Genomic DNA, 13,394 nt, shown 5'->3' with positions numbered 1-13,394 from the left:
CACATCACAAAGAAGTTTCACAAAATGCTTTTGTTTAGTTTTTATGTGAAGATATTTCCTTTTCCACACTAAGCCTCAAACCCCTCCAAATATCCACTTGCAGATGGCTCAAAAAGAGTGTTTCAAAACTGCTCTATCAAAAGAAAGGTTCAGCTCAGTCAGATAAATGGACACATCACAGAAAATTTTCTCAGAGTGCTTCAGTGTAGTTTTTATGTGAAGATATGTCCTTTTCCACCATAGGCCACAAAGGGCCACAAATATCAACTTTTGGATTCTACAAAAAGAGAGTTTCAAAACTGCTCAATCTAAAGATAGGTTCAACCCTGTGAGTTGAATGCACACATCCCAAAAAGTTTCTCAGAATGATTCTCTGCAATTTTTATGTGAAGACATTTTCCTTTCACCATAGGACTCAAAGTGCCCCAAATATCCACCTGTAGATTCTACAAAATGAGTGTTTCAAATCTGCTCAATCAAAAGAAAGGTTCAACGCCATGAGATGAATGCACACATCACAAAGAAGTTTCTCAGAATGCTTCTGTCTAGTTTTTATGTGAAGATATTTCCTTTTCCACCATAGACCTCAATGCACTGCAAATATCCACTTGCAGATTGTACAAAAAGAGTGTTTTAAAACTGCTCAATCAAAAGAAAGGTTCAACTCTGTGAGATGAATGCACATATCACAAAGACGTTTCTCAGAATGCTTCTGTCTAGTTTTTTGGTGAAGATATTTCCTTTTCCACCATAGGCCCCAAAGCGCTCCAAATATCCACTTGCAGATTCTAAAAAAAGAGAGTTTCAAAAGTGTCCAATGAAAAGATAGCTTCAAGTCTGTGAGACGAACACACTTATCACAAAGAACTTTCTCTGAATGCTTCTGTCTAGTTTTTAAGTGAAGATATTTCCTTTTCCTCCATAGGTCACAAAGCACTCCAAGTATCCACTTGCAGATTCTACAAATAGAGTGTTTCAAACTGTTCAATCAAAAGAAATGTCCAAATCTGTGAGATGAATGCACGTATCACAAAATGGTTTCTCAGAAAGCTTCTGTCTAGTTTTTATGTGAAGATATTTCCTTTTCCAATAGAGGCCACATATCTCTCCAAATATCCACTTGCAGATTGTAAAGTTTTTTTCAAAACTGTTTAATCAAAAGAAAGTTTCAACTCTGGGAGATGAATGCTCACATCACAAATAAGTTTCTAAGATTGCATATGTCTAGTTTTTTTGTCAATATTTTTCCTTTTCCACGAGAGGCTGCAAAGCCCTTGAAATGTCCACTTGTGGATTCTACAAACAGAGTGTTTCAATACTGCTCTATCAAAAGAAAATTTCAACTCTTTGAGATGAATGCACACATCACAAAGTAGTTTCTCAGAATTCTTATGTCGACTTTTTATGTGACGATATTTCCTTTTCCACCATAGGCTTCAAAGCACTGCAAATACCCACTTGCAGATTGTACAGAAAGACTGTTTCAAAAATTCTCAATCAAAAGAAATGTTCAACACTGTGAGATGAATGCACACATCACAAAATGTTCCTCAGAATGCCTCTGTCTAGTTTTTATGTGAAGATGTTTCCTTTTACACTAGAGACCACAAAGCACTCCAAATATCCACTTGCACATTCTACTAAAAGAGAATTTCAAAACTCGTCCATCAAAACAAAATTTCAACTCTGTGAGTTGAATGCACACTTCACAAAGATGTTTCTCAGAATAATTCTGTCTAGTTTTTATTGGAAGATATTTCCTTTTACACCATAAGCCACAAAGCACTCCAAATATCCACTTGCAGATTATACAAAAAGAGTGTTTCAGAAATGCTCAATCAAAAGAAAGGTTCAACTCTGTGAGATGAATGCACACTTCACAAAGAACTTTCTCAGAATACTTCTGCCTATTTTCTATATGAAGATATTAACTTTTACACTATAGGTGGAAAAGAGCTTCATATATCAAATTGAAGATTCTACAAAAAGTATGTTTCAAAATTTCCCAATCAAAATGAAGGTTCATCTCTGTGAGATGAATGCACACATCACAAAGAAGTTTCTCAGAATCCTTCTGTCTAGTGTTTATGTGGAGATATTTCCTTTGCCACTGTAGGTGTCAAAGCGCTCCCAATATCCATTTGCAGATACTACAAAAAGACTATTTCCAAACTGCTCAATCTAAAGAAAGGTTCAACCCTTTGAGTTGAATGCACACATGAAAAGGAAGTTTCTCTGAATGCTTCTGTTTAGTGTTATATGAAGATATTTGCTTTTCCAAAATTGGCCTCAAAGCACTCCAAATAGATGATTGCAGATTCTACACAAGGCTATTTGAAATATCTTCAATCAAACGAAAGGTTCAACTCTTTGAGAAGAAATCACGCATCACAAAGAAGTCGCTCAGAATGCTTCTGTCTATTTTTTACGTGAAGATATTTCCTTTTACACCATAGGCCTCAAAGTGCTCCAAATATCCACTTGCAGATTATACAAATAGTGTGTTTCAAAACTGCTCTATCAAAAGAAATGTTCAGCTATGTGAGATTAATTTACATAACACAGAGAAGTTTCTCACAATGTTTCTGTCTAGTTTTTATGTGAAGATATTTCCTTTCCCACTAAAGGCCTCAAAGCGCTCCAAATATCCAATTCCAGAAACTACAAAAAGACTGTTTAAAAACTCTTCCATTAATAGAAAGATTCAACTCTGTGAATTGAATGCACACAGCATAAAGTAGGTTCTCAGAATGTTTCTGTCTAGTATTTATGTGAAGATATTCCCTTTTCCATCATAGGCCTCAAAGTGCTCCAAATATCCACTTGCAGATTCTACATAAAGAGTGTTTCAAAACCGCTCAATGAAAAGAGAAGATCAACTCTCTGACAAGAATGCACACATCACTAAGAAGTTCCTCAGAATGCTTCTGTCTGTTTTTTAAGTGAAGATATTTCCTTTTTCACTACATGATGCAATGGGCTCCAAATATCCTCTTGCACAAAAAGATATTTCTTTTTCCACCATAGGCCTCAAAGTGCTCCAAATATCCACTTGCAGATGCAACAAAAAGTGTTTCAAAACTGCTCAATAAAAAGGAAGGTTCAACTCTTGAGATGAATGCACACATCACAAAGAAATTACGCAGAATAATTCTGTCTACTTTTTACGTGAAGATATTTCCTTTTCCATCATAATTCTCAAAGCACTCCAAACATACATTTGCAGACACTAAAAAAAGACTGTTTCCAACCTTCTCAATCAAAAGAAAGGTAAAACTCGCCGAGATGAATGCACACACCACAAAGAAGTTTCTCAGAATGCTTCTGTATAATTTTTTTGGGTAGATATTTCCTTTACTATCTGTGCCCTCTAATCTCTGCAAATATCCACTTGCAGATTCTACAAGAAGAGTGTTTATAAACTGCTCAATCAAACGAAAGGTTGAACACTGTGAGGTGAATGCAAACATCACAAAGAAGTTTCTCAGAATGTTTTTGTCTAGTTTTTATGTGAAGATATTTCCTTTTCTACCATAGGCCACAATGCGCTCCCAATATCCACTTGCAGATTCTACAAAAAGTGATTTTCGAAACTGCTCAATCAAAAGAAATGTTCAACTCTGTGAGATGAATGCCCACATAACAAAGAAGTTTCTCAGAATGCTTCTGTATAGTTTTTATGTCAATTTATTTCCTTTTCCACACAAGGCCACAAAACTCTCCAGATATCCACTTGCAGATTCTAAAAAGAGTGTTTCAAAACTGCTCAATCAAAAGAAAGTTTCAAATCTGTGAAATTATTGTGCAACTCACAAAAAAGTTTCTCAGAATGCTTCTGTCTAGTTCTTATGTGATGGTATTTCCTTTTCCACTATAGTCCTCAAAGCTCTCCAAATATCCATTTGGAGATACTACAAAAAGACTATTTCCAAACTGCTCAATCAACAGAAAAGTTCAACCCCGTGAGGTGAATGCATACATCACAATGAAGTTTCTGAGAATGCTTCTGTCTAGTTGTTATGTGAAGATATTTCCTTTCCCACCATAGGCCTCAAATCGCTCCAAATATACATTTTAAGATTGTACAAAAAGAGTGTTAAAAAGCTGCTTAATCAAAATAAAGATTCAACTCTATGAAATGAATGCACACATCACAAAGAACTTTCTCAGAATGTTTCTTTCTAATTTTTATGTGAAGATATTAACTTTTCCACTTGAGGCCGCAAAGCACTCCAAATATAAACATGCAGATTCTACAAAAAGAGGGTTTCAAAACTGCTAAATCAAAATAAACGTTCAAGTCCGTGAGATGAATGCACACAACAAAAAGTAGTTTCTCAGAATGCTTCTGTCTAGTTTTTATGTGAATATATTTCCTTTTCCACTGTAGGCCACAAAGTGCTCCAAATATCCAATTGCAGTTTCTACAAAAAGATTTTTCAAAACTACTAAATCAAAAGAAAGTTTGAACTCTGTGACATAAATGCGCACATCACAAAGAAGTTTCTGAGAATGCTTCTTTCTAGTTTTTATGTGAAGTTATTTCCTTTTCCAACAAGGCTGCAAAGTGCTCTAAATATCCACTTGCAGATTCTATAAAAGGAGTGTTTCAAAACTGCTCAATGAAAAGAAAGCTACAACTCTTTGAGATGAATGCATACATCACAAAGGTGTTTCTCAGAATGCTTCTGTCTAGTTTTTATATGAAGATATTTCCTTTAACACATTAGGCATCAAAGCGCTCCAAATATCCACTTGCAGATTCTACAAAAAGAGTGTTTCAAAACTGCTCAATAAACAGAAAGTTTCAACTCTGTGATATGAATGGACACATCAAAAAGTAGTTTCTCAGAATGCTTCTGTCTTGTTTTTCGTGAAGATATTTCCTTTTCCACTGTAAGTTACAAAACACTCCAAATATCCACTTGCAGATACTACAGACTGTTTCCAAACTGCTCAATCAAAAGAAAGATTCAACTCTATGAGTTCAATGCACACATCCCAAAGAAGTTTCTCAGAATGCTTCTGTCTAGTTTTTATGTGAAGATATATCCTTTTGCACCACAGGCCTCAAAGATCTTCAAATATCAAATTGCAGATAATACAAAAAGAGTGTTTCAAACCTGCTCAATCAAAAGAAAGGTTCATCTCTGTGAAATGAATGAACGCATCACAAAGAAGTTTCCCAGAATGCTTCTGTCTACTTTTTATGTGAAGGTATTTCCTATTCCTCCATAGGCCTCAAATCACTCTAAATCTCTATTTGGAGATGCTGCAAAAATACTGTTTCCAAAATGCTCAACGGAAAGAAAGGTTCAACCCTGTGACTTGAATGCACACATCACAAAGAAGTTTCTCAGAATGATTCCATGTAATTTTTATTTGATGATATTTCCTTTTCCACCATAGGCTTCAAGGCACTCCAAATATCCACTTTCAGATTCTACAAAAACAGTGTTTCAAAACTGCTCAATCAAAGAAAAGGTTCAACTCTGTGAGATGAATGCACACATCACAAAGTAGTTTATCAGATCCTTCTGTCTTGTTTTTATGTGATGATATTTCTCTTTCCACCATAGGCTGCAAAGCACTCCAAATATCCACTTGTAGATTCTACAAAAAAAGAGTGTTTCAAAACTGCTCAATCAAAAGAAAGTGTGAACACTGTGATATGAATGCACACATCACAAAGAAGTTTCTAAAATGCTTTTGTCTAGTTTTTATGTGAGCATATTTACTTTTCAACTATAGGCCACAAAGTGCTCCAAATATCCAATGGCAGATTCTTCAAAAAGTGTGTTTCTAACCTGCCCAATCAAAAGAAAGCTTCAACCCTGTGAGATGAATGCCCACATCACAAAGAAGTTTCTCAGAATGCTTTTTTCTAGGTTTATGTGAAGATATTTCCTTTTCCACTATAGGCCTCAAATCACTCCAGATATCTACTTGCAGATTCAACAAAAAGAGTTTCAAAACTGCTCAATCAAAAGAAAGGTTCAACTCTTGAGATGAATGCACACATCACAAAGAAAATTCTCAGAATCCTTCTGTATAGTTTGCGCGTTAAGGTATTTCCTTTTCCACCATAGGCCTCAAAACCCTCCAAGTATCCATTTTCGGATACTACAAAAACACTGCTCAATCAAAAGAAAGGTTCAAGTCTGAGAGTTGAATGGACACATCACAGAGAAGTTTCTGAGAATGCTTCTGTCTGATTTTTATGTGAAGATTTTTCGTTTTCCACATTGTCCCCAAAGCCCTACAAATATTCACTTTCAGATTCTACAAGAAGAGGGTTTCTAAACTGCTCAATCAAAAGAAAGGTTTAACACTGTGAGATGAATGCACACATCACAAAGAAGTTTCTCAGAATGCTTCTTTCTAGTTTTTATGTGAAGATATTTCCTTTTCCACCGTAGACCTCAAAGCGCTCCAAATATCCATTTGCAGATACTACAAAAAGACTGTTTCCAAACAGCTCAATTCAAAAAAAAAAATTCAACTCTGTGAGATGAATGCACACATCACAAAGAAGTTTCTCAGAAAGCTTCGGTATAGTTTTTATGTGAGGATATTTCCATTTCCACCATAGGCCTGAAAGCACTCCAAATATCCCTCTGTACATACTACAAAAAGACTATTTCCAAACTGCTTAACCAAAACAAAGGTTCAACTCTGTGAGTTGAATGCACACATCACAAGGAAGGTTCTCAGAGTGCTTCTGTCTAGTTTTTATGTGAAGATAATCCTTTACAACCATAGGCTTCAAAGCACTCCAAATATCCACTTTCAGATTCTTGAAAAAGAGTGTTTCAAAACTGCTCAAGCAAACAAAGGTTCAACTCTGTGAGATGAATGCACACATCACAATGAAGTTTCTCAGAATTCTTCTTAGTTTTTATCTGAAGATATTTCCTTTTCCACCATAGGCCTCAAAGCACTCCAAATATTCAGATGCAGATACTACAAAAACACTTCCCAAATTTCTCAATGAAAAGGAAGTTTCAACTCTGTGAGTTGAATGCACAAATTACACAGAAATTTCTCAGAATTCTTCTGTCTATTTTTTATGTGAAGATATTTCCTTTTCAACCACAGTCCTCAAAGCGCTCCAAATATCCACTTGCAGATACTACAAAAAGATGGTTTCCGAACTGCTCAATCAAAAGAAACGTTCAACCTTATGAGATGAACGCACACATCCAAAAGGAGTTTCTCTGAATGTTTCTCCCTATTTTTTGTGGGAAGATATTTCCTTCTCCACTGTAGACCTCAAAGCGCTCCAAATATCCACTTCCAGACTCTTCAAATAGAGTGTTTCAAAAGTGCTCAATCAAAAGTAAGGTTCAACTCTTTCAGGTGAACGTGCACATCACAAAGAAGTTTCTCAGAATGCTTCTGTCTGATTTTTATGGAAGATATTTCCTTTTCCACCATAGGCATCAAAGTACTCCAAATATCCATTTGCAGATAGTACAACAAAACTGTTTCCAAACTTCTTAATCAAAAAACTTTCAACTCTGTGAGGTGAATGAGAACTTCACAAAGAAGTTTCTGAGAATACTTCTGTCTAGCTTTTATGAGAAGATATTTCCTTTTCCACCATAGGCCTCATAGCGCTCCAAATATGCAATTGCAGATTCCAATAAAGAGTGTTTCAAAACTGCTTAATCAAAACAGTTTCCACTATGTGAGATGAATGCACATACGACAAAGAAATTTCTCAGGATGCTTCTGTTTTGTTTTTATATAAAGATACTTCCTTTTCGACCGTAAGCATCAAAGTGCAAATAACCACTTGTAGATTCTACAAAAAGAGTGTTTCAAAACTGCTCAGTCAAAAGAAATGTTCACCTCTGTGAGATGAATGTACAAATCACAAAGTAGTTTCTCAGAATGCTTCTGTCTCGTTTTTTGAGAAGGTATTTCATTTTCCACTATAGGCGGCAAAGAGCTCAAAATTTCCACTTGCAGATTCCACAAAAAGAGTGTTTCAAAACTGCTCAATCAAAAGAAAGGTTCTACTCTGTGAGATAAATCTACTCATCAAAAAGAAGATTCTCGGAATGTTTCTGTCTAGTTTTTATGTGAAGATATTTCCTTTTCCACAATAGGCCTCAAAGAGCTCCAAATATCCATTTGCAGATAATGCAAAACGACTGTTTACAAACTGCTTAATCAAAAAAATGTTCAATTCTGTGAGTTGAATGAAAACTTCACAAAGAAGTTTCCCAGAATGATCCTGTCTAGTTTTCATGTGACGATACTTCTTTTTCCACCATAGGCCTCAAAGAACTCCAAATATCCACTTGCAGATTCTGTAAAAAGAGTGTTTCAAAGCTGCTCGGTCAAAAGAAACGTTCAACTCTGTGAGATGAATGCTCACATCACAAAGAATATTCTCAGAATGCTTCTATCTAGTATGTATTTGTTGATATATCCTTTTCTGTCATAGGCCACAAAGAAATCCAAATATCCACTTGCAGGTTCAACAAAAAGAGAGTTTAAAAACTGCTCAATCAAAACAAAAGTTCTACTCTCTGAGATGAATGCACATATCAAAAAGAAGTTTCTCAGAATGCTTCTGTCCAGTTTTTATGTGAAGATATTTCCTTTTCCATTATAGGTTTCATAGTGCTCCAAATATCCATTTGCAGATATTACAAAAAGACTGTTTTCTAATTCCTCAAACAAAAGAAAAGTTCAAATCTGTGAGTTCAATGCCCACATCACAAAGAAGTTTCTCAGAATGCTTCTGTCTAGTTTTTATGTGAAGATATTTAATTTTCCATCATGGCCTCAAGGCGCTCCAAATATCCGCTTGCAGATTCTACAAAAAGAGTGTTTCAAAACTCCTCAATCAAAAGAAAGTTTCAACTCTGTGAGATGAATGCACACATGACAAAGAAGTTTCTCAGAATGCTTCTGTCTAGTTTTTATGTGAAGATATTTCCTTCTCACCTACAGGCCTCAAAGCACGTCAAATATCCATTTTCAGATACTACAAAAAGAGTGTGTAAAAACTGCTCTATCACAACAAAAGTTCAACTCTGTCAGGTGAATGCACACATCAAAAAGAAGTTTCTCAGAATGTTTCTCTGTAGTTTTTATGTGAAGATATTTCCTTTTCCACTGTAGGCTGCAAAGTGCTCCAAGTATCCTCTTGCAGATTCTACAAAAAGAGTGTTTCAAAACTGCTCAATCAAAACAAAGTTTCAACTCTGTCAGATGTATGCACACATCATAAAGAAGTTTCTCAGAATGCTTCTGTCTAGTTTTTGTGTGAAGATATTTTCTTTTCCACTATAGACACAAAAAGTGCTCCAAATATCCATTTACAGATACTACAAAAAGACTCTTTCCAAAGTGCTCAATCAAAAGAAAGGTCCAACTCTGTGAGCTGAATGCACACATCACAAAGTAGTTCCTCAGAATCCTCCTATGTAGTTTTTTTGGGAAGATATTTCCTTTTCCACCATAGGCCTCAAAGCACTGAAAATATCCACTTGCAGGTTCTAAAAAAGACTCTTTCAAAACTTCTCAATCAAAAGAAAGTTTCAACTATGTGAGATGAATGCACACATCACAAAGAAGTTTCTCAGAATGTTTCTGTCTCGTTTTGATGAGGAGATATTTCCTTTTTGACGATAGGAGGCAAAGCACTCCAAATTTCCACTTGCAGATTCTACAAAAAGAGTGTTTCAAAACTGCTCAAACAAAAGATATGTTCAACTCTGTGAGATGAATGCACACATTACAAAGTCTAGTTTTTATTTGAAGATATTTCCTTTTCCACTGTGGGCCTCAAATGCCCTAAATATCCATTTGCAGATAACACAAAAAGACTGTTTCCAGACTGCTCAACCAAAAGAAATGTTCAACTATGAGATTTGAATGCACTCATCACAAAGAATTTTCTCAAAATGCTTCTGTCTAGTTTGTATGTGAAGATATTTCCTTTTCCATCATAGGCCTTAAAGAACTCTAAATATCCACTTTCAGATTCTACAAAAAGAGTGTTTAAAAACTGCTCAATCAAAAGAAAGCTTCATCTCGGTGAGATGAATGCACACATCAGAAAGAAGTTTCTCAGAATGCTTCTGACTAGTTTTTATGTGAAGATATTTCCTTTTCTTTCTAGGCCTCACAGCTCTCCAAATATCCACTTGCAGATACTTCATAAAGACTGTTTCCAAACTGCTCCATCAAAAGAAAGGTTCAATTCTGTGAGCTGAATGCACACATCTCACAGAATTTTCTCAGAATGCTTCTGTCTAGTTTTAATGTGAATATATTTCCTTTTCCACCATAGGCCTAAAAGCTCTCTAAATATCCAGTTGCAGATTCCACAAAAAGAGTCTTTCAAAACTGCTCAATCAAAAGAAAGGTTCATCACAGTGAGTTGAAAGCACACATCACAAAGAAGATTCTCAGAATGCTTCTGTCAAGTCTTTACGTGAAGATATGTTTTTTTCCACCATAGGCCTCTAAACGCTCCAAATATCCAGCTGCAGATTCTACAAAAAGAGTGTTTCCAAGCTGCTCTATCACAATAAAGGTTCAACTCTGTGAGATAAATGCACACATCACAAAGAAGTTTCTCAGAATGCTTCTGTCTAGTTTTAATGTGAAGATATTTCCTTTTCCACCACAGGCCTCAAGGCGATCCAAATATCCATTTGCATATACTACAAAAGAGTGTTTCAACACTGCTCAATCAAAAGAAAGTTTCAACTCTATCAGATGAATGCACACATCACAAAGAAGTTTCTCAGAATGCTTCTGTCTAGTTTTTGTGTGAAGATACTTCCTTTTCCACTATAGGCACCAAAAGCGCTCCAAATATCCATTTACAAATACTACAAAAAGTCTGTTTCCAAAGTGCTCAATCAAAAGAAACGTTCAACTCTGTGAGCTGAATGCACACATCACAAAGAAGTCTCTCAGAATGGTTCTGTCTAGTTTTTATGTAACGGTATTTCCTTTTCCACTGTAGGCCTCAACGTGCTATGAATATCCACTTGCAGACTCTACAAAAAGAGTGTTTCAAAGCTGATCAATCAAAAGAAAGGTTCAACTCTGTGAGATGCATTCACACATTGCAAAGAATTTTCTCACAATGCTGCTGTCTAGCTTTTATGTAAAGATGTTTGCTTTTCCACCGTAGACCTCAAAGCGCTACAACTATCTATTTGCATATACTACAAAAAGACTGTTTCCAAACTTCACAATCAAAAGAAAGGTTTAACTCTATGAGTTGAATGCACACATCAGAAAGAAGTTTCTCAGAATGCTTCTGTGTAGTTTTATTTGAAGATATTTGCTTTTCCACAATAGGCGTCAAATTGCTTGAATTATCCGCTTGCAGATTACACAAAAAGAGTGTTTCAAAACTGCTCAATCAAAAGAAAGGTTCAACTCTGTGAGATGAATGCACACATCACAAAGAAGTTTCTCAGAATGCTTCTTTCTAGATTTTATGTGAAGATATTTCCTTTTCTACTATACGCCTCAAAGTGCTCCAAGTATCCACTTGCAGATACTCCAAAGAGTGTCTCAAAGCTGCTCAATCAAAAGAAAGGTTCAACTCTCTGAGATGAAAGCACACATCACAAAGAAGTTTCTCAGAAAGTTTCTGTCTAGTTTCTATGTGAAGATATTTCCTATTTCCCCTTAGACCTTATTGGGCTCAAAAACATCCATTTGCAGATTCTACAACCTGCACAATGTGCACATGTACCCTAAAACTTAAATTATAGTAACAATAAAAAAAACACTGTTTCCAAACTGCTCAATCAAAATATAGGTTCAAATTGGTGAGATGAATGCACACATCACAAAGAACTTTCTCAGAATGCTTCTGTCTAGTTTTTATGGGAAGATATTCCCTCTTCCAGTACAGGCCTCACAGCACTCCAACTATGCATTTACAGATAATGCAAAAAGACTCTTTCCAAACTGCTCAATCAAAAGAAAGGTTCAACTCTTTGAGATGAATGCAGACATCAGAAGGAAGTTTCTCAGAATGCTTCCGTTTTGTTTTTATATGAAGTTATTTGCTTTTCCACCATACGCCTCAAAACGCTCCAAATATCCACACGCAGATTCTACCAAAGGAGAGTTTCAAAACTTCTTAATCCAAAGAAAGTTTCAACTCTGTGAGATGAATGCATACACCACAAAGAAGTTCCTCAGAATGCTTCTGTCTAGTTTTTATGTGAAGTTATTTCCTTTTCCACCTCAGGCCTCAAAGCACTCCAGATATCCACGTGCAGATTCTGCAAACATAGTGTTTCAAAACTGCTCAACCAAAAGAAAGCTTCAACTTTGAGAGATGAATACACACATCACAAAGAAGTTTCTCAGAATGCTTCTGTCTAGTTTTTGAGAGAAGATATTTCCTTTTTCACCATTGGCCTCAAAGCGCTCCAAATATCCATTTGCAGATACTACAAAAAGACTGTTTCCAAACTGCTCAATCAAAAGAAAGGTTCAAATCTGTGAGTTGAATGCACATCACAAAGAAGTTTCTCAGAATGCTTCTGTCTAGTTTTTATGTGAAGATATTTCTTTTTTCACCATAGGCCTCAAATCACTCCAAATATCCCTTTGCAGATTCTACTAAAAGACTGTTTACACACTGCTCCATCAAAAGAAACTTTAAACTCTGTGAGATGAAAGCACACATTACAAAGACGTTTCTGAGAAAGTTTCTGTCTAGTTTTTATGTGAAGGTATTTCTTATTGCCCAATAGTCCTCAAAGGGCTCACAAGTATCCCTCTGCAGATTCTACAAAACGACTGTTTCCAAACTGCTCAATCAAAAGAAAGGTTCAACTCTTTGAAAGGAATGCACACATCACAAAGAAGTTTTTGAGAAAGCTTCTGTCTATTTTTTATGTGAAGATACTTCCTTTCCAGCTATAGGTCTCAAAGCGCTCCAAATATCCATTTGCAGATACTACAAAAAGAGTGTCTCCAAACTGCTCAATCAAAACAAAGTTTCAACTCTGTCAGCTGAATACACACATCACAAACAAGTTTCTGAGAATGCTTCTGTCTAGTTTTTATATGAAGATTTTTCTTTTTCCACCATAGGCCTCAAATTGCTCCAAATATCCACGTGCAGATTCTACAAAAAGAGTGTTTCAAATCTGCTCAATGAGAAGAAAAGTTCAACTCTGTGTGATTAATACACACTTCACAAAGAAGTTTCTCAGAGTGCTTCTGTCTAGTTTTTGTGTGAAGATATTTCCTTTTCAGCTGTAGGCCTCAAAGCGCTCCAAATATCCATTTGCAGATACTACAAAGAGAGTGTTTCCAAACTGCTCAATCAAAAGAAAGTTTCAACTTTGTGAGTTGAATGCAGACATCATGAAGAAGTTTCTCAGAAT

This window comes from Pongo pygmaeus, chromosome 20 (genome assembly GCF_028885625.2).
Source record: "Pongo pygmaeus isolate AG05252 chromosome 20, NHGRI_mPonPyg2-v2.0_pri, whole genome shotgun sequence".
Taxonomy (NCBI): Eukaryota; Metazoa; Chordata; class Mammalia; order Primates; family Hominidae; genus Pongo; species Pongo pygmaeus.
The sequence above is the reverse complement of the archived record's forward strand: the minus strand, read 5'-3'. Positions refer to the sequence as shown.